This window comes from Lithobates pipiens, unplaced genomic scaffold, assembly GCF_037356315.1.
Source record: "Lithobates pipiens isolate NorthernLeopardFrog02 unplaced genomic scaffold, aLitPip1_a1.2 Scaffold_25, whole genome shotgun sequence".
Classification (NCBI taxonomy): domain Eukaryota; kingdom Metazoa; phylum Chordata; class Amphibia; order Anura; family Ranidae; genus Lithobates; species Lithobates pipiens.
Window position 1 is genome coordinate 214,566,252 of NW_027507787.1, and position 22,401 is coordinate 214,588,652.

General features: G+C 43.7%; 1 protein-coding gene across 1 annotated transcript in view; it reads right to left on the reverse strand.

Annotated features, from left to right (window-relative positions):
• The window catches only part of LOC143930874 (uncharacterized), a 69,963-nt gene extending 63,783 nt beyond the window's left edge, over positions 1 to 6,180 (reverse strand). Inside the window, exon 1 of the mRNA XM_077455518.1 lies at positions 6,047 to 6,180. The gene's annotated coding sequence lies outside the window, so the exon portion shown is untranslated. The remainder of the gene's footprint in view (positions 1 to 6,046) is intronic.
• Between the last annotated feature and the right edge of the window lie 16,221 nt (positions 6,181 to 22,401).

Here is a 22,401-nt window from a genome sequence, read left to right on the forward strand (position 1 = left end):
TTAGTAGAAGATCCTGACTACAGGAAATCATATTCTAATTTAGAATGCATCTAAAGCCAAAACTTTAAAATTAAAGGTTTTGAACAGAGTGGTGGTTGGTTTGTCCTGGTGGGCATTTTGACCAGGATTCTAAGTGAGGGAAATAAAAATAAAAAAAAATTTTGAGTTGGCACCAGAACAGGAATATAGGGGAAATCTTCCAGTGGGGACACTTGTACCAGTGAGAATTGTGTTATTCACTTTGAACGTCCTGTACACATGGTCGGAAATTCCGATGGAAAAAGTCAGATCGGATTATATTGTCGGAAAATCTGATCGTGTGTGGGCTCTAATCTGACTTTTTCTGACGGATTTTCCGACGCAAAAAGTCTGAGCGCAGGATCTAAAATTTTTCCGACAACAAAATCCGATCGCATTAATTCCGACTAAGATGAAAGCTATTGGCTACTGGCCCGTTTATAGTCCTGGACGTACGCATTTGACGTCACCTAGTTCAGAACGATCCGATTTTCTGACAACTATGTGCGACCGTGTGTATGCCACACAAGTTTCGGACAAAATCCTTCGGAAAAAATCCAACGGATTTTGTGGTCGGAATGTCTGACCGTGTGTAAAAGACAGAAGAGATTTCGAGATTTTCTTGCACTTCCAGCTGTCTCTACACAACAGGAAAATGAAGGAAGATCTCCCCAATGAGGCACGGGGGGAGGGGGGGGGCAAGAACCCCCCCCCCCCCCCCAACATGGTTTTTCATCATTTCCCAGTCCATTAAAAATGAAATGATTTGGCTTTAGTTATGCTTTAAAACAGCTATGATGAATGTCACACCCATCTGGCACTGGAGGCCAGGGCATTTTTCCAGCAGGAAATCGGGGGAACGCACTTCCAGCACTGAATGTATGTAATGGCAAGGGATGCTGGGCGTGCTATATGGTCCATTGATGCTGGCTGGGGGTCCATTGTTGCTGGTGGACCATTGTTGCTGGTGCTGGGGGGGTGGCAGATCTATAGTTGTTGGAGGGGGGGGGGGGGGGGTCCATTTTACTTCTTTTCTTGTTGTTAACAAAATCCATACAAATTACTTGGCACCACAAAATATTTGGGGGTGAAACCAAGGAACAGTGCTTAGAGATGAGTAGGGGAGGAGACAAAGGGTTATTTGGAAAGGGAGAGTTCCTGCACCTGGTCTTGGAGAAATAAAAAAAAAAAGCCCTGCTTTTTACCCCACTTGATCCATGCTAGTTCCAGGGCAGAGAACAAAAACGTCAATGCCCCAGAAGTGCACTGAACAGAAGCCTTGCCTGACTAACAGTTGCCCAGACCAAAACAATGTGAACAAGTGTTTAAAGCGCTCAGACCACGATCACGGTTCCGTCTGACCATCTACCACCATCTGTCTGGTGTCAGTATGAAGGAACAGCTGGGACAAATAGTTGGTTGGATGCCATAGCGCACACGCTGAGCTGTGAAGGAAGAGTTATGCGGGTTCATGTGGTCATAAAGCGGTTTCTGCAGAACTTGAGTGATAAGAATGTTGTTGGCAAAGTCCGAATGTCAAGGGCTGGTTGACCTACAATCACTAGGAATGAGAACTTATTACAGTGTACTTTGTGTTATTTTATGAGCGTGTGTGCTTTATCTTCTTACTTTTCCTGACACTGTAAAGCAAAGGTCTCACCGCATACACAAATAAGAAAAGAAATGTGAAGGGGACCTTGTGACACCATTCTGTGGTCTGTGTGTCCTGGTTGTACATGTGGTGGAGAAGTGGTGCAACCAGTGGCAGCCCATCCATAGAGGGCGCACGGGCACCGCCGCCCCCTCCCCATCCATGCGTCCGCCCCCCTGATCTACATATCAGGGTATGGAGTGCATGTATTCCATTGGGGGAGGTGTGTATTTTTGAAGAACGTGATTAGAGCCAAGGGCTCTAATAGGCTTAAAAAAAAAAAAAAAAAAAAGCCCTGTAAGGCAATTGCATACTAACACATTCTGAAATACTTGCTTTGAAACAAAGCCTTCCAATGGTGCGCTGTCACTGCTGAGAGGTCTTTACTCCAGGTTCGTGCACTCTGGCTATGTGATTGGTCGGAGCCATGATGACATCACTCCCATGCATGCACGTGGGAGCCCTCAGTTCAAAGCTCTGAAGGTCCTGCAAGGTATTTCCGGATCTTCAGAGCGCATGTGTCGCTGGCGTCGCTGGTCCAGGGTGAATATCCCCTAAACGGTTCACATTTTAGGAGATATTCATTTTATCAACAGGAAAACCTTATTATGCCATGAGCCCACCCTTTTTTTTTTTTTTTTTTTTTTTTTAAAACAGCCGTGGTTTACTACCACTGACACCGGGGTAGACAGATTAATATGAAATTCAGGATTTTTGTTAAAAGGAGCCCACTCTATTGACAACGACTTGGGAAAACTTCAACGTTAATGCCAGCTGTCATTTTTAAGGAGCTCCTGCCCAGCTCTAAGGTTACATGTGTGGTATAAGGATCTATGGCTCACCAGCAGTGGAGGACGGAACCGGCTTCAAACCCTCTGGACATAAACACAAGTTTACATCTTATTTGTTAACCCCCCCCCAGATTTCCAGAGACACTGACTATCCACAGATGTCCTATTAACCACTTCAGCCCCAGAAGATTTTACTCCCTTAATGACCAGAGCATTTTTTTGGCGATACGGCACTACATTGGTTTAACCGACAATTGCGCGCTCGTGCGATGCTGTACCGAAAGAAAATTTACATGCTTTTTTTATCCCACAAATAGAGCTTAATTTTGGTGGTATTTGATCACCTCTGGTTTTTATTTTTTGCGCTATAAACAAAAGAAGAGCGACAATTTTGCAAAAAAAAAAAAAAGTTATGATAATATATATACCTAAACTGATGAATACATTTTAGTATGTGTATGTCTATAACTATCAGTATCTCACATAAGTGAGTACACCCCTCACATTTTTGTAAATATATTTTATTATATCTTTTCATGTGAAAACACTGAAGAAATTACACTTTACTACAATATAACTGTGTGTAATTATATATATATATATATATATATATATATATATATATATATATATATATATATATATATATATATATATATATATATATATATATATATATATATATATACACACACACACACATACATACATACACACACACACACACACAGTTACATTGTAGCAAAGTGTCATTTCTTCAGTGTTGTCACATGGAAAGATATAATAAAATATTTACAAAAATGTGAGGGGTGTACTCACTTATGTGAGATACTGATAGATATAGATAGAGATATACACATACACATACTAAAATGTATTCCTCAGTTTAGGCCCGTATGTATTCATCAGTTTAGGTCTACATATTTTTGGTAAAAGAAAATAAATAAAAAATGTACATATTATATAAAATGAATAAATAAGCATATATAGATTAGTTTGTGCAAAAGTTATAGCATCTACAAGATAGGGGATAGATTTATGGCATTTTTATTATGATTTTTTTTTTTTTTTTTAGTAATGGTGGCGATATGCAATTTTTATTGTGACTGAGACATCGGACACTTTTGACACAATTTTGTCATTTATACAGCGATCAGTGCTATAAAAATGCACCAATTACCGTGTAAATGACACTGACAGGGAAGGGGTTAAACACTAGGGGGGTGATCAAGGGGTTAAGTCTGTCCTAGGGAGTGATTCTAACTGTGGGGGGGGAAATGGGTTTCCACTGACATGAAAGTGATCACCGCTCCTGATGACAGAGAGCAGTAGATCCCTATCATGTCACAAGGCAGATAGGCAGTAGATCTCTGTCTCCCCGTTCTGCTGCTCTGTGACACGATTGCCAGGACACCGTGGCCACAAAACCCGCGGACTCTGTCTGCCGGTCACGCTGTATGCGTCGCGCGCTAGCGCTGCCAATCAAAAGGGGATGTACAGGTACGCCAATCTGTCCACTGCTGCCATTGTGCTGATGTAGATCGGTGTGCAGGTAGTGGTAAAAAAAAAAAAAAAAAAAAGAAAGATTTAAATCAATTTAAAAGATTTAAATCAATTATAACCATAGATTTTTATCCACCGTGGTTTCACTGCCGTAGTAATTACCACAGCCGTTTCATCTGAGGGAAATCATGAAAACATGACCTGTTGGGGCGCCTTGAGAACTGGAGTCCAGATATACTGCTGTAGAAGATAATGGGGAAAAATAAATGCACCATATGCTATCCAAGATGAGGACGAGCTCTGCTGCTCTGCTACACAACTTTGCACAGCTAAGCCAGGCAAGAATGGTTCTTGTCTCAGCAAGTACTTAAAAACCAGAAAAACACCCAAAGATGCCCTCCCCTCCCCCTCCTAACCTTTCCTTCTGACCCGACCCTCCCAAAAACATCCCTACTCTACTTTTCTCATACTTATCACTTCAATCTCATCTCCGCTTCTATTACATCACGCTCATGTAAGGTCACCAGTGATGACATCACACATTGTACATGGCGAGTTTCCTTCGATGTCAACTTTGGAAAGAACTCATCAATACGGATACTGAAGAAGAAAGTTCTGGTGTTCTGCCAAAATTGAAGATCTCCTACAAAATTAGAGACGGGTACAATACACAGTCACCTACAATCACACACAGCTTGGACTTGATGGACTTGTGTCTTTTCTTCAACCTCACCTACTATTTACCATGTAACTATTTACTATCGTTATCCTGCTTTTTGATACAATAACTTTTTACTTGTTCTGTGGAACTTCTACATTGTGTCCAGTACTAGAGGAGAGCTGGCAGAGGATGTGCCTGCGTACCATTCTATACCAGGGATCAGACACCCTCTAGGCATTCTAATGCAATCTATAGGAGATGATCAGACTGTCTCTAGGCATTCGAATGTAATCTATAGGGGGATGATAAGACTCTCTCTAGGAGTTCTAATGCAATCTATAGGGGATGATCAGACTGTCTCTAGGAGTTCTAATGCAATCTATAGGAGATGATCAGACTGTCTCTAGGCATTCGAATGCAATCTATTGGAGATGATCAGACTGTCTCTAGGCATTCGAATGCAATCTATTGGAGATGATCAGACTGTCTCTAGGAGTTCTAATGCAATCTATAGGGGATGATCAGACTGTCTCTAGGAGTTCTAATGCAATCTATAGGGGATGATAAGACTCTCTCTAGGAGTTCTAATGCAATCTATAGGGGATGATAAGACTCTCTCTAGGAGTTCTAATGCAATCTATAGGGGATGATCAGACTGTCTCTAGGAGTTCTAATGCAATCTATAGGGGATGATCAGACTGTCTCTAGGAGTTCTAATGCAATCTATAGGGGGTGATCAGACTGTCTCTAGGAGTTCTAATGCAATCTATAGGGGGTGATCAGATTGTCTCTAGGAGTTCTAATGCAATCTATAGGGGATGATAAGACTCTCTCTAGGAGTTCTAATGCAATCTATAGGGGGTGATCAGACTCTCTCTAGGAGTTCTAATGCAATCTATAGGGGATGATAAGACTCTCTCTAGGAGTTCTAATGCAATCTATAGGGGATGATAAGACTCTCTCTAGGAGTTCTAATGCAATCTATAGGGGATGATCAGACTCTCTCTAGGAGTTCTAATGCAATCTATAGGGGATGATCAGACTGTCTCTAGGAGTTCTAATGCAATCTATAGGGGATGATCAGACTGTCTCTAGGAGTTCTAATGCAATCTATAGGGGGTGATCAGACTGTCTCTAGGAGTTCTAATGCAATCTATAGGGCTGATCAGATTGTCTCTAGGAGTTCTAATGCAATCTATAGCTGCGATCAGACATTCTCTTGGAGTTCTAATGCAATCTATAGGGGATGATCAGATAAGCTCTATGAGTTCTAATGCAATCTATAGGGGATGATCATACAATGTAGACCGCAGCACAGGCATGCTGAGACTTCTAGTTCCCCTCCGGTACAGCCAGGCTTCCTTCTCATAGCCATCTATAGAGTAGACTGTCCGGTGGTCCCCCCCCATCTCCTCTCCTTACCTGGCGATGTCCCCGATCACCGATCTCCTCCCTCCGCCCGATACACTTACAGAACGTGCTCGGTGTTACAATGTATCCAATGCCCAGCCCAGCCAATCACCGTGCTGCGTTTAAAAACGCGTGACGTCACTCAGCATGCCAGAGGCGGAACTAGAGCAAACATTAACCCCCTGTGTGCTGTGCAGCTAGAGGAACTGGTCTAGTAGCCGGCTGTGTGATGTCCTATTGTGATGGGACTGGGATGGTAGGATTAAGGACATCCATACATCCAGCACACCCCCCCCCCCCCACACACACACAGGGGGGATTTACTGAAACTGGAGCAGCTGTGCATAGGAACCAATCAAAATCTAGCCTCAGCTTGTTCTGTTAAGCTTTGAAAATGAAAGCTAGAAGCTGATTGGTTGCTATGCACAGCTGATCCTGTCTTAGTAAATCCTGCTCTGTGATGTCAGCTCAGATAAAAAAGAATGTGCAATAGGAGATAAGAGATAATGACAGAGACAAGGGACCACTGAAGTCTGTAGACTGTGATTAGGGCTGAAACAACTAATTGATTTATCGCCAACTAATCAATTCATTGACAACTAATCGATTATGAAATTAATCGATTACTATTTTTATAATAGATTAATCGGCCAGTAACATAATGAAGTTATAAAAAAAAAAACGAAAATGAGCCCTTTATAGTACAAAAAGAGCAAATAATCGCTACTATAAATATTACTTTCACAGTTCTACAGTAAAAAAATTAACCCCTTACAGTAGTGATTTTTTTTTGTACTATAAAGGGCTAATTTTCGTTTTTTATCCTTCTTATGTTACTAAACGAAAACGAACGTCGATTTGACCCCACTAACGATTAGAAAATCGGACGAACTTTCTTAAAATGAATTTTTTTTTGAAGGAAGACATTGTTTGTTTTTTAAATAAAAAAAAAAAATGATCTCTGAGTCTGATGATATTTACCAGATTCACCCTTTAACCACTTAAGCCCCGGACCATTTGGCTGGCTAAAGACCAGACCACTTTTTGCGATTCGGCACTGCGTCGCTTTAACTGACAATTGACGTCCTTTTTTTCCCCACAAATAGAGATTTCTTTTGGTGGTATTTGATCACCTCTGCGGTTTTTATTTTTTTGTGCTATAAACAAAAAAAGAGCGACAATTTTGAAAAAAAAAACGCATTATTTTTTACATTTTGCTATAATAAATATCCCCCAAAAATATATAAAAAAACATTTTTTTCCCTCAGTTTAGGCCAATAAGCGTTTATTGATTGGTTTGCGCAAAAGTTATAGCGTTTACAAAATAGGGGATAGTTTTATGGAATTTTTAATAAAAAATTTTTGTTTACTAGTAATGGCGGCGATCAGTGATTTTTATCGTGACTGTGACATTATGGCGGACACATCGGACATTTTTGACACATTTTTGGGACCAGTGTCATTTATACAGCAATTAGTGCTATACAAATGCACAGATTCCTGTGTAAATGACACTGACAGTGAAACGGTTAACCACTAGGGGCAGTGTAGGGGTTAAGTGTGTCCTGGGGCGTGTTTCTAACTGTGGGGGGGGGGGCGTGGCTGTGTATGGCACGTCACTGATCTCTGCTCCGATCACAGGGAGCAGAGATCAGTGACACTGTCGCCAGGCAGAATGGGGAGATGCTTGTTTACATTAGCATCTCCCCGTTCTTCCTCTTTGTGAGGCGATCGCAGGTATCCCCGGGGTGATCGAGTCCGCTGGACCTGGGACACGACTCACAGAGGTCCCAGCCGGCGCGCACGCGATGGCACGGCTGCAAATTTAAAGGGACGTACAGGTATGCCCATTTGCCTGTCCGTGCCATTCTGCTAACGTACATTGGCGTGCGCCGGTCGGGAAGTGGTTAATAGTATATACAGTATATCTCTTCTAATAGTATGTACAGTATATATCTTCTAATAGTATATACAGTATATATCTTCTAATAGTATATACAGTATATCTCTTCTAATAGTATGTACAGTATAGCTCTCCTCTAATAGTATATACAGTATATATCCTCTAATAATATATACAGTATATATCCGCTAATAGTATATACAGTATATATCCTCTAATAATATATACATTATATATCCTCTAATAGAATATACAGTATATCTCTCCTCTAAAAGTATATACAGTATATCTCTCCTCTAATAGTATATACAGTATATCTCCTCTGATAATATGTACAGTATATCTCTTCTAATAATATATACAGTATATCTCCTCTAATAGTATATACAGTATATCTCTTCTAATAGTATATACAGTATATCCCTCCTAATAGTATATACAGTATATCCCTTCTAATAGTATATAAAGTATATCTCCTCTAATAATATATACAGTATATCTCCTCTAATAGTATATACAGTATATCTCTTCTGTCTGTTATTCTCGATATTTTGCTCCCTAACCATATAGTTGGTTATTTGTATTTACCACTGCATAGAGATATTTAAAAATAAATTGCCTTTTTTTAAAACTTTACATATTAACTAAATTATACACAACACTTTTTTTAAGGTTATTAACTGATTAATCGATTAATCGAAACAATAATCGGCCAACTACCTGTGATGCCAACCACTTCTACGGATTACCAGGAATTTATAATTCTATTTCATCATTCCTTCCCTATATGTAATATAACCCATTTTAATCATAGAGGCTGGAAAAAAGTTCTGTAACATAATAATACTTGACATGGGTATGGCAGAAACTAAATCGGGGGTCAGCAACCTGTAGATCACGGCCAGGTGACTGCTAGATCGCGGTCTGGGCTTGCTGACCCGCCGGGACTTGTGTAATGTAATCGTCTGAACATGCGGCTGCAGATTAATCCTGAAAGTGTTTAACCTCTAGAGATCCGCGCTATAGCCGAATGGCGGCTACAGCGCGGACCTGCTTTGCCGGGATGACGTCTATTGACGTCGTCCCGTGCATGAGCGGCGCGCTCTGTGATCAGCGAGTCTATGAGACTCGCCTGATCATAGATCGGAGCAAGGGATCCCGACCCCTTACCACGTGATCAGCTGTCAGCCAATGACAGCTGATCATGTGATCGCAACAGAGCCGGTAATCGGCTATTTTTCTTCCTCGCGCTGTCAGCGCGAGGAGAAAAAAGAAAGCCGATCACCGGCGGCCGTGAGAGGGACTTCAGTCCCGATCGCGGCCAGATCATCAGTGCCCACCTGCCCCCTGCCAGTGCCACCTAAGTAGGGGAAAAAGTGAAACTCATCAGTGCCACCCATTAGTGCCCACAGTGCCACCCATTAGTGCCCACAGTGCCACCTATCAGTGCCCACAGTGCCATCTATCAGTGCCCACAGTGCCACTTATCAGTGCCCACAATCTGCCGCAAAAACAGTGCTACACCTCAGTGCCACATATCCGTGCCCATCAGTGTCATCTACCAGTGCCCATCAGTGCCCAGCAGTGCCATCCATCAGTGCCCAGCAGTGCCACCTATCAGTGCCACCTATCAGCGCCCATCAGTCCCATCTATCAGTAGTACCCATCAGTGCCCATCCATGCCACCCATCTGTGCCACTCATCCGTGCCATCCATCCGTGCCATCTTATCTGTGCCCATCTTTGCCCATCAGTGCCGCCTTATCTGTGCCCATCAGTACTGCCTTATCTGTGCCCATCGGTGCCACCTTATCTGTGCCTATTAGTGCCACCTTAACTGTGCCTATCAGTGCCCAACAGTGCAGCCTATCAGTGCCCACCAGTGCCGCCTCATCAGCGCATTTCAATGAAGGAGAAAAATTACCTGTTAGCAAAATTTTAATTTTAAAAATTTTATAACAAACTATTAAACATGATTTTTTTTTGTTTGTTTAGCAAAAAATAAAACTCCCAGCTGTAATTAAATACCACCAAAAGAAAGCTCTATTTGTGGGAAAAAAATGATAAAAATGTAGTTTGGGTACAGTGTTGTATGACCGTGTAATTGTCATTCAAAGTGCATCAGCGCTGAAAGCTGAAAATTGGTCTGGGGAGGAAGGGGGTTTAAGTGCCCACTAAGCAAGTGGTTAAATAGTTTGCTTTCTACTTCTGGCTGTCCAACTCCATGCCCAGGAAGGAGGAGCAGAGGTTCTCACCTGCAGACCCTGTGTTTACATGTAAATAGCGGCATTCATATGTAAATAGAGGCGGTATTTATATGTATGTCATGTCCCCCTGAGGCCATATCCACCATCACCTATACTGAATGCTGCCCACTGGGGAGGTAAAGGGGCATGCTTGAAAGTCCTGCAACTGTAGTCATTTAGGCTAACATCCTCCTCATAGCTCCCAACTGTCCCTAATGTCGAGGGACTGTCCCTGATTTGGAGCAATGTCCCTCTGTCCCTCATTCCTCCTCATTTGTCCCTCATTTTGGTCTGATCCATATAGTTGTATATAAAATGCACTTTTTATCTTTCAAAAGTGTTTCTCATTGGTAAACCTTTCACCCAAATTATAAATTGCTGCATTTGTAAATGTTAAAGTGATTGTAAACCCATACAACCAACTTTGACCTACAGGTAAGCCTAGATTAAGGCTTACCTGTAGGTCCAAGTAATATCTCCTAAACCTACATGCGCCGTAGACAGCGGCGTGCAGGCGCACTGAGCGCGCCACGGTCAACGGCAATATGCCGCGAGTGGCGGCTCCCGTGCGCATGCACGGGAGTGACATCATCGCGGCTTCACCGAATGACAGCGGCGGAGCAGCGAGACCCACGAGAAGATGGATGCGCCGGACTACAGGGGGCAGCGGTGGCTTCGCTGGCTCCTGTGTCAGGTAAGTGACACATAATGGGCTACTATGCGATGCATAGTAGTCCATTATGCTTTACCTTAGCAGGGAATGAAAGAGGAAGTAAACTCATCAGTGTTTACTTCCTCTTTAAAAGCCAATATAAAGGCGGCACGTGAGTGCCCACAATCCCACGATTTAAAGGGGATGTACCTGTATGCTCCATTTGCCCAACCGTGCCATTGTGCCGACCTATATCATCATGGTTGAATAAAAGCTGGCACACTCTGTTTGCAGCAGGCTTGAGAGGATGAGCTCACAGTGCCTCTCCTTACATCTTGTCAGAGGCACTGAGCTCAATGGACAGCTTGGAGTCTTGGACCAATGGTAAAGTACCATTAGGCCCAGCTGTGCAATAAAAATGCTGCAGTGGAGGCACGCCTCTCACTACAGTGTCATAGAAGGGGAATGTGTCTAAAAGACAAATACTCCCTTCCAGCCCATCCTTCTTAAAGTGGGGTACCCCCTAAAAAAAAAAAATTAAAAGTCAGCAGCTACAAATACTGCAGCTGCTGGCTTTTAATAATCGGACACTTACCTGTCCCGGGTTCCAGCGATGCGGGGGAACGAAGCCCCCCCCTCGCTCCCCGCTCCGCTCGCGGCGCCGTCATGCATACTGTGGGCACCTGGCTGTGGCTTCACAGCCGGGCACCCACTGCGCATGCGCGAGCGGCGCAGGGCGCCGTGATACGCCGTACAGTCACCTGGGACACGTGACAGGTCCCAGGTGAATGTGCGGCGCGAGGGGAAGTGATGTCACCAGCCCGGGCAATGAAGAAGGCAGACTACGAGGGACCCCCTAGCAACCGGTATTTAGAGGTGAGTAAAAAATTTTTTTTTTGCCAATTATTTTTTTTTGATTTTTTTTAAGATTTTTAAGTGGTTTTATTTTTTGGGGGGCAACTCCACTTTAACTACAAGGAAAAAGCGTGTTTATGTGTATAAGATTTACCCACAATCCCATGTTTTTCTCACACAGGTAAGAGGGAGAATGAGAATCTGCTGGTAATGAAAAAGGTACAAGCCAAATCATATATTATTATGCTATATGTTATCAGATAATACTTCATTATTTATCTATTTACTGTGAAATTACTGGTTGGAAGTTATAACTTCAAACTTCAGTCATTTGTCTGTTAAACCACCTGCTTCAGTACAGTTTTTGAAAATATAGTAAATCACCTTAAAAACAATATATAATAATTATTTGTATGTTACTTACTTATAGTAATTAACCCCTTACCACCCAGGCCAATTCTGACACTTCTCTCCTACATGTAAAAAGCATCCTTTTTTGTGCTAGAAAATTACTCAGTACCCCCAAGCATTATATATATTGTTTTAGCAGACACCCTAGAGAATAAAATGATGGTCGTTGCAACTTTTTTTGTTACACGGTATTTACAAAGCAATTTTTTAAACCCATTTTCCTTTTGGAAAGAAACTGTTTCATGGAGGGAAGTTTAAGGAAAAAAAATCACATTTAAATGCAGCCTTATCAGTGTCATTTGCAGCCTTGTCAGTCCATTGCAGCCTTGTCAGTCCATTGCAGCCATGACAGTCCATTGCAGCCATGTCAGTCCATTGCAGCCATGTCAGTCCATTGCAGCCTTGTCAGTCCATTGCAGCCATGTCAGTCCATTGCAGCCTTGTCAGTCCATTGTAACCATGTCAGTCCATTGCAGCCTTGTCAGTCCATTGCAGCCATGTCAGTCCATTGCAGCCATGTCAGTCCATTGCAGCCATGACAGTCCATTGCAGCCATGACAGTCCATTGCAGCCATGTCAGTCCATTGCAGCCTTGTCAGTCCATTGCAGCCATGACAGTCCATTGCAGCCATGTCAGTCCATTGCAGCCATGTCAGTCCATTGCAGCCATGACAGTCCATTGCATCCTTGTCAGTCCATTGCAGCCTTGTCAGTCCATTGCAGCCATGACAGTCCATTGCAGCCATGTCAGTCCATTGCAGCCATGTCAGTCCATTGCAGCCTTGTCAGTCCATTGCAGCCATGTCAGTCCATTGCAGCCTTGTCAGTCCATTGTAACCATGTCAGTCCATTGCAGCCTTGTCAGTCCATTGCAGCCATGTCAGTCCATTGCAGACATGTCAGTCCATTGCAGCCTTGTCAGTCCATTGCAGACATGTCAGTCCATTGCAGACATGTCAGTCCATTGCAGCCTTGTCAGTCTATTGCAGCCATGTCAGTCCATTGCAGCCTTGTCAGTCTATTGCAGCCATGTCAGTCCATTGCAGCCATGTCAGTCCATTGCAGCCTTGTCAGTCCATTGTAACCATGTCAGTCCATTGCAGCCTTGTCAGTCCATTGCAGCCATGTCAGTCCATTGCAGCCATGTCAGTCCATTGCAGCCATGTCAGTCCATTGCAGCCATGTCAGTCCATTGTAACCATGTCAGTCCATTGCAGCCTTGTCAGTCCATTGCAGCCATGTCAGTCCATTGCAGACATGTCAGTCCATTGCAGCCTTGTCAGTCCATTGTAACCATGTCAGTCCATTGCAGCCATGTCAGTCCATTGCAGCCTTGTCAGTCTATTGCAGCCATGTCAGTCCATTGCAGCCTTGTCAGTCCATTGCAGCCATGTCCGTCCATTGCAGACATGTCAGTCCATTGCAGCCTTGTCAGTCCATTGTAACCATGTCAGTCCATTGCAGCCTTGTCAGTCCATTGCAGCCATGTCAGTCCATTGCAGCCTTGTCAGTCCATTGCAGCCATGTCAGTCCATTGCAGCCATGTCAGTCCATTGCAGCCTTGTCAGTCCATTGCAGCCATGTCAGTCCATTGCAGCCTTGTCAGTCCATTGCAGCCATGTCATTCCATTGCAGCCTTGTCAGTCCATTGCAGCCATGTCAATCCATTGCAGCCTTGTCAGTCCATTGTAACCATGTCAGTCCATTGCAGCCATGTCAGTCCATTGCAGCCACGTCAGTCCATTGCAGCCACGTCAGTCCATTGCAGCCTTGTCAGTCCATTGCAGCCATGTCAGTCCATTGCAGCCATGTCAGTCCATTGCAGCCATATCAGTCCATTGCAGCCTTGTCAGTCCATTGCAGCCTTGTCAGTCCATTGTAACCATGTCAGTCCATTGCAGCCATGTCAGTCCATTGCAGCCACGTCAGTCCATTGCAGCCTTGTCAGTCCATTGCAGCCATGTCAGTCCATTGCAGCCATGTCAGTCCATTGCAGCCATGTCAGTCCATTGCAGCCTTGTCAGTCCATTGCAGCCTTATCAGTGTGTTTGCTGTTTAAAAATGGCACCACCAAGATACAGAGGGGATGTCCTGTGTATCTCGGCGGTGCTCGGTAGTTCTCGGCGGCTTTTGGGTATTTTCGGCCGCACTTGGCCATTCTCAGCTATTTTCGGACGTTCTCGGCTATTTTCGGCCACACTTGGCCGAGTGTGGCCAAAAATAGCTGAGAACGGCAGAAGATAGCCAAGAATGGCCGAGTGTGGAAGAAAATACCTGGAATCCGCAGACAACGGCAGAAAGGGGTAGCAACAGCGGGGGATCAGCGTATAACACGCACGCCCGATTTCCCCCTGATTTTATACGCTGATAAATACTGTAAATAGTATCATACTGTGTATACAACCACAATCCTATTAAGACAAGTGTCCACATAAATTCATATAATGCAAATTAGTAAAATGAATTATAATCAAATAATCATAAAGTGCAAAGTCCACATCAATATAAAAAATAATATTTGTATATAAAAATTCCAGACTCAAGAAAATCTGCATAAAGTGTAAATAGAGTCCAGATCCACAATGTGAGGAAACTTAATATAAATTGAAAGACGATTCCACCACCATCAACTGACGAAAGGTGAATCGATCCTTAAAGTGCATTTGATGGGTGCTGGTAGGCTGCATTTAATGCTGGTAGGCTGCATTTGATGGGTACTGGTAGGCTGCATTTGATGGGTGCTGGTAGGCTGCATTTGATGGGTGCTGGTAGGCTGCATTTGATGCCGGTAGGCTGCATTTGATGGGTGCTGGTAGGCTGCATTTGATGCCAGTAGGCTGCATTTGATGGGTGCGGGTAGGCTGCATTTGATGGGTGCTGGTAGGCTGCATTTGATGCCGGTAGGCTGCATTTGATGGGTGCTGGTAGGCTGCATTTGATGCCGGTAGGCTGCATTTGATGGGTGCTGGTAGGCTGCATTTGATGGATGCTGGTGAGGCTGCATTGATGGGTGCTGTTGAGTCTGCATTTGAAGGGCACTTCATTAAAAAGGTTGAGTTTACATGGGCAGAGAAAAGGGGGTGGAGCCAAGGGGGCAGCAAAATGAGGTTTCGCCTAGGGTGCCAAAAATCCTTGCACCAGCCCTGGAGGTCATCAGTGCCTGCAGATATAACCCTCTGAGGGGTCTTTACATCAAGCCAGGAAGTCAGGACCTCCAGATACCTCCAAATACCTCCTCTCCCTCAGTACTGGACCTCCGTCCACTATTCGCTGTGGAGGGGGAATTAGCTTGCTGAAGGAGAGCCACGACACCCACTCATCAACCATCCAACCCACATGGGAGGATACAAGAAACGGAGGGAAACTCCAATAGTGTGTTATCCTTAACCACTTTGGTTTATTAGTATAAAATTGCATACAAGAAAGACAAAAAAAGACAAAAGTTAAAAAATGGCAGCAATAAAAAATTTCAGCTTTCACCCGTGCTTCCGGGGTCGTATACAGCGTGGTGATGTCAGTGCATGGCCCAACCCTTTTTTTGTATATATATCAAACTTTAAACATTTAGGGATGTTCGATATCTTTCCAATTAGTGCGACTATTCTTTATCATTTAAAATTGCGCACACTCGTGGAATGGTGCCAAACTTCAGTATTTAAAAATCTCCATAGGCGACACATAATTTTTTTTTACAGTTTACCAGTTTAGAGTTACAGAGGAGGTTTAGTGCTAGAATTATTGCTCTCGCTCTAACGAATGATCGTGGCGTATATAACCTGTGTGTATTTGGCTCTGATACTACTTATAGCGCAAAAAATAAAAACTACAGAGGTTATCAAATAATAACAAAAGTAAGCTCTATTTGTGGGGGGGGGGGAGGACATCAATTTTATTTGGGTACAGTGTTGCGCAACTGCGCAATTTCAGTTAAAGTAACGCAGTGCTGTATCGCAAAAAATGGCCTGGTCATTAAGGGGGCAAATCCTTCTGGTCCATAAGAGGTTAAAAAATAATTTGCTCATCCTGGAGTTTGGCTTTATGCTGCCCATACAGTAGAGCTGCACGATTCTGGCCAAAATGAGAATTACAATTTTTTTGCTTAGAATAAAAATATCACAATTCTCTTGCGATTCTCGCGGCGTAAAATCTTTCACATTATACAAAAAAAAATTGGGCTAACTTTACTGGTTAGATTTTTTTAAAATTCATTAAAGTGCAATTTTTTCCCAAGAAATTGCATTTGAGCGAATACAGTGTGACAAGAAAATATTGCAACAACCACCATTTTATTCTCCAGGGTCTCTACTAAAAAAAATAAAAATAAATATATATATATATATATATATATATATATATATATATATATAGAGAGAGAGAGAGAGAGAGAGAGAGAGAGAGAGAGAGAGAGAGAGAGAGATGTTTGGGGGTTCTAAGTAATTTTCTAGCAAAAACTTGAAACCAACAAATGTCAGAAAAAGGTTTAGTGTTTAAGGGGTTAAACGTCCCTCATTTATACACCAAAGTGTATTGTGTATTCCCTTTGATCTAAAGGACAAATTGTTACAATGTTTATACTTATGTTCCACAGCTAAAGAATGTTGTGATTCTTGGCAGACTGCCCGTTTTTTTTTTCCCTTTCTTTTGATGGCTGTGGCTTTAGCAGAGCAGAGAGAATTCTCTGCATAGAAAGAATCGGGGAAATACTTTGTCAAGATCGCAACAGGGAAAAAATTGCGATAACAATTCTTAACGATTAATCATGCAGCTCTACCATACAGCAGTTAGATAGCGCAGCTGACTGTTCCATTACGAGGGGTTTTAATGGGTGATTGGGTTAAAATCAGCCTTTTGAACATGGCAGAAAAATCCAATGGCCTTAATTAAACTAAATCGTTTTTCCTGTTTTTAATCCATTTTCATTCAATCTTTTAATAAACTGAATCAATTTATAGCCAAGTTATGATATCACAATCAACCGGACCCTCTGGAGGTCGGTCAAACTCGTAGGTTGCTACAATTCTAGTGATTATTTGGGATTGTAGTTGTGATTCCTGTTGGCTTGAAAGTGATTGAAATTGGCTGAAAATTGGCCCATGTATGGCCAACTTGACGCTGATGGTGGGATTCCAGGGAAAGGCTGGGACATGTAAGCACGCACGTCTGGCCCATAATGCAATGTAGTAAACATCTCTGAGCTCTGCAAAATACTCTTCTTCCATCTGGAGCAATCTATGTTAGGAACATCCGAAGGGTCACCAATCATGACATGGTGACAGCCTCCGAAATAGTTCCCCGCAACTGATATTGTTTAACCACCTCAATACAGTGCAGTTACACCCCCTTCCTGACCAGACCAATTTACAGCTTTCAGCGCTCTCACACTTTGAATGACAATTACTCAGTCATCCAACACTGTATCCATATGAAACTTGCGTCCTTTTTTTCACACAAATAGAGCTTTCTTTTAGTGGTATTTAATCACTAGTGGGTTTTTTATTTTTTGTGCTATAAATAAAATAAAACGTAAATTTTGTGAAAAAAATGCCTTTTTCTTCGTTTCTGTCATAAATTTTTGCTAATTAGTAATTTTTCTTCATAAATTTTGGCCAAAATTTATACTGCTACATATCTTTGGTAAAAATAACCCACATTAGTATATATTATTTGGTCTTTGTGAAAGTTATAGAGTCTACAATCTATGGTGCCAATCACTGAAAATTGATCACTTCTGATCAGGCCTTCAGTACAACAGGTGTACCTCATTTCTTGAGACACTAACAAGTCAGGAAAGTACAAATACCCCCCAAATGACCCCTTTTTACAAAGTAGACATCCCAAGGTATTAAGTAAGTAGCATGGTGAGTTTTTTTAAGTTGTAATTTTTTCCCACAATTCTTTGCAAAATGAAGATTTTTTATTTTTTTTTACTAAATTGTCATATTATCAGGTTATTTCTCACACACAGCATATGCATACAACAAATTATACCCCAAAATAAAACGCATTTTTTTTACACAAAATTGTCAATTTATAAGATATTTCTAACACATAGCATGTATATAGCAAAAATTACACCCCAAAATACATTCTGCTACTCTTCCCGAGTACGGCGATACCACATGTGTGAGACTTTTACACAGCCTGGCCACATACAGAGCACCAACATTGATGTAGTACCTTCAGACGTTCTATGAGCAAAAATTACGCATCTCATTTCTCAACCACCTATTACACTTTTGAAGGCCCTGGAGTACCAGCACAATGGAATTTCCCATAAAATTACCCCATTTTGGAAAGCAAACACCCCAACGTATAATCTGTGAGGCATAATGAGTCTTTTGAACGGTTCATTTTTTTCCAGAAGTTTTTGGAATATGTGGAAAAAAATTAAAACGCATTTTTTTTTTACACAAAATTGTCAATTTATAAGATATTTCTAACACATAACATGTATATAGCAAAAATTACACCCCAAAATACATTCTGCTACTCCTCCCGAGTATGGTGATACCACATGTGTAGGACTTTTACACAGCCTGGCCACATAGAGAGGCCGAACATTGAAGTAGTACGTTCAGGCGTTCTAGGAGCATAAATCACACATCTCATTTCATTCCTACCCATCACATTTTTGAAGGTCCTGGAGCACCAGGACAGTGAAATTACCCACAAAATAACCCCATTTTGGAAAGTAAACACCCCAACGTATATTCTATGAGACATGGGCGGCAAATAGGTACTCGGGTACTCTGATGGGCTGGAGATAGGTACTCGGGTACTCTGATGGCCTGGTGACAGGTACTCGGGTACTCTGATGGCCTGGTGACAGGTACTCGGGTACTCTGATGGCCTGGTGACAGGTACTCGGGTACTCTGATGGCCTGGTGACAGGTACTCGGGTACTCTGATGGCCTGGTGACAGGTACTCGGGTACTCTGATGGCCTGGTGACAAGTACTCAGGTACTCTGATGGCCTGGTGACAAGTACTCAGGTACTCTGATGGCCTGGTGACAGGTACTCTGATGGTTTGGTGACTGGTATTTGGGTACTCTGAAGGGCGGTGACAGGTACTCATATGGACTGTGACAGGTACTCGGGTACTCAGATGAACTTTGACAGGTACTCAGGTACTCAGATGGACTGTGACAGGTACTCGGGTACTCAGATGGACTGGAACAGGTATTCGGGTACTCTGATGGACTGGTGACAGGTACTCGGGTACTCTGATGGCCTGGTGACAGGTACTCGAGTACTCTGATGGCCTGGTGACAGGTACTCGGGTACTCTGATGGCCTGGTGACAGGTACTCGGGTACTCTGATGGCCTGGTGACAGGTACTCGGGTACTCTGATGGCCTGGTGACAGGTACTCGGGTACTCTGATGGCCTGGTGACAGGTACTCGGGTACTCTGATGGCCTGGTGACAAGTACTCAGGTACTCTGATAGCCTGGTGACAGGTACTCTGATGGTTTGGTGACTGGTATTTGGGTACTCTGAAGGGCGGTGACAGGTACTCATATGGACTGTGACAGGTACTCGGGTACTCAGATGGACTGTGACAGGTACTCGGGTACTCAGATGGGCCGTGACAGGTACTCGGGTACCCTGATGGGCCGTGACAGGTACTCGGGTACCCTGATGGGCCGTGACAGGTACTCGGGTACCCTGATGGGCCGTGACAGGTACTCGGGTACCCTGATGGGCCGTGACAGGTACTCGGGTACCCTGATGGGCCGTGACAGGTACTCTGATGTGCCGTGACAGGTACTCGGGTACTCTGATGTGCCGTGACAGGTACTCGGGTACTCTGATGGGCTGGGACAGGTACTCGGGTACTCAGATGAACTGTGACAGGTACTCGGGTACTCTGATGGGCTGGGACAGGTACTCGGGTACTCTGATGGGCTGGGACAGGTACTCGGGTACTCTGATGGGCTGGGACAGGTACTCGGGTACTCTGATGGGCTGGGACAGGTACTCGGGTACTCTGATGGGCTGGGACAGGTACTCGGGTACTCTGATGGGCTGTGACAGGTACTCAAATACTCTGATGGACTGTGACAGGTACTCTGATGGACTGTGATTGACAGATACTATGAGGGGTGGTGACAGGTCCTCTTTATTGGGGGGGGGGGCAATCAGTATGTTTGGTGTACACTGTATGCGGTAACGAGATGTTACCGCAATCTCCTCCTCACACACGATTGGTGTGTGAGGAGGAGAACCCGGTAACATCCCGTTACCGCGGTTTGTTTACATTTTAGTGATCGGCTGTGAAAGGATCACAGTCGATCACGTGGGTAAACAGCCGGCCAATGGCTGTTTACCAGCGTCGGTGACGAGCAGTGTTCCCGGGGAACACGCCGCCACCGACGTGCACGCACAGCGCGCTCGCGATCGCGCGCATGCGCCATGCACGTTCGGGGTGTGACCATCTGTGATCGGCCGTGACTTCATCACGGCCGATCACGTGGTAAACAGCCATAACGAATGGCTGTTCACCCCCTTCGGTGGCGAGCGGTGTCTCCGTGACACGCAGCCACCGAAGAAACAGGGATGCGCGCGCACGAACGCGCGCATCCCTGTTTAAACGGGAGGCCGTCATATGACGGCCTCCCGCCACAATAGGTGCGCCGCCTGGCCGTCATTTCACGGCCGGCGGTCAGCTACTAGTTAAGCAGTGCCATAAATCTACGTTGTTATAGATCCCATTCCTAGATCACATATCGGCACTAAGAGAGAAGACAGCACTGAGATGAGGCAACAAGAACACATTCAGACAGCAAGTCAAATCAATCGGCAAACGTCAATGCCGTCAATGCTGCAATCATGGTATACTCCTTTTTTTCTTAGCCACACCACTTTTGGGCGTCACCATTTTGGCACCAAATACAGTGGAACCTTGGATTACGGGCATAATTCGTTCCAGGAGAATGCTTGTAATCCAAAACACTCAAAGTGAGTGTCACGTACCTGGTGATGGAGCCCAGAATGCAGGGAGTGGCCTCTCGTATGCCGGGAGCAGCATGTTCACTCTATCGCTCACACGCGTGCGCCAATTGGCTCTTCTGACGGAAATTCTGCGCACAGATCTTCCACAAGCAACTGGATTATCAGAACGTCTTTATTGACAGTGAGTTTCCCCATAGAATTCAACGGAAACTAAGATAATTTGTTCTGCATTGACTAATATTGCATGCAATACTGCATGTGGGCAGAGGTGGGGGGGGGAGCCGGAGAGGCTCGGAAATACTCGGGGACAGCTCGGCTGAACTGGGAAAGTGTCAGAAAGGCTCGGAAACACTCAGGAACAGAGTATTTCCGAGTGTTTCCAAGTATTTCCGAGTCATCCAGAGTATTTCCGAACAGCTCCAAACCGTTCCAGCGCCCCCGCACCTCTGGCCAAATGCGGTACTGCACACCCCATTAGTCAGATTAAAAAAATTTTAAAAAAATTGCTCGTCTTTCAAAGAGCTTGTTAACCTCGTTACTCGTAAACCAAGGTTCCAATGTACTATGAGAGCTGAAACATTTTATATCCTGCAAAAAAGGTCCATCTCTACACAATGTCCTGTCATCTGCCTGCTCAGCGAGGATCAACGGATCGACCCCCCACTGAGCAAAGTGCAGTCCATCTGGGGGAACGCCAGTGTGAAAGGACCCATACTTTGCCAGCTTTGTGTTGCCCCCACTTTTTTGAGCTGTGTTGTTGCCATCAATTTCAAAATGACCTTTTTTTTTTTTAAATAGTACATTAAACATTCAATATGTTTTCTATTGTGAATAAAATATGTGTTTATGAGATTTGCAAATCATTGCATTCTGTTTTATATCGTTTTTACACAGCATCGCAAATATTTTTGTGATAGGGGTTATATATTGGCTTTCCAATAGGGATGAGCCGAACACCCCCCGGTTCGGTTCGCACCAGAACTTTCGAACGGACCCCACGTTCGTAACGAACGTTAGAACCCCATTGAAGTCTATGGGACTCGAACGTTCGAAATGGAAAGTGCTAATTTTAACGGCTGATATGCAAGATACTGTCCTAAAAAGGGTTTGGGGACCTGACTCCTGCCTCAGGGGACATGGGTCAATGCAATAAAAAGTTTTAAAAGCGGCCGTTTTGGAGGGAACACTTATTTTAATGACGATTAAAGTGAAAAAAAAAAATGAAATATTCCTTTAAATATGGTGCCTGGGGGGTGTCTGTAGTATGCCTGTGAAGTGCCACGTGTTTCCCGTGTTTAGAACAGTCCCTGCACAAAATGACATTAAACTGAAATAACACCATTTAAA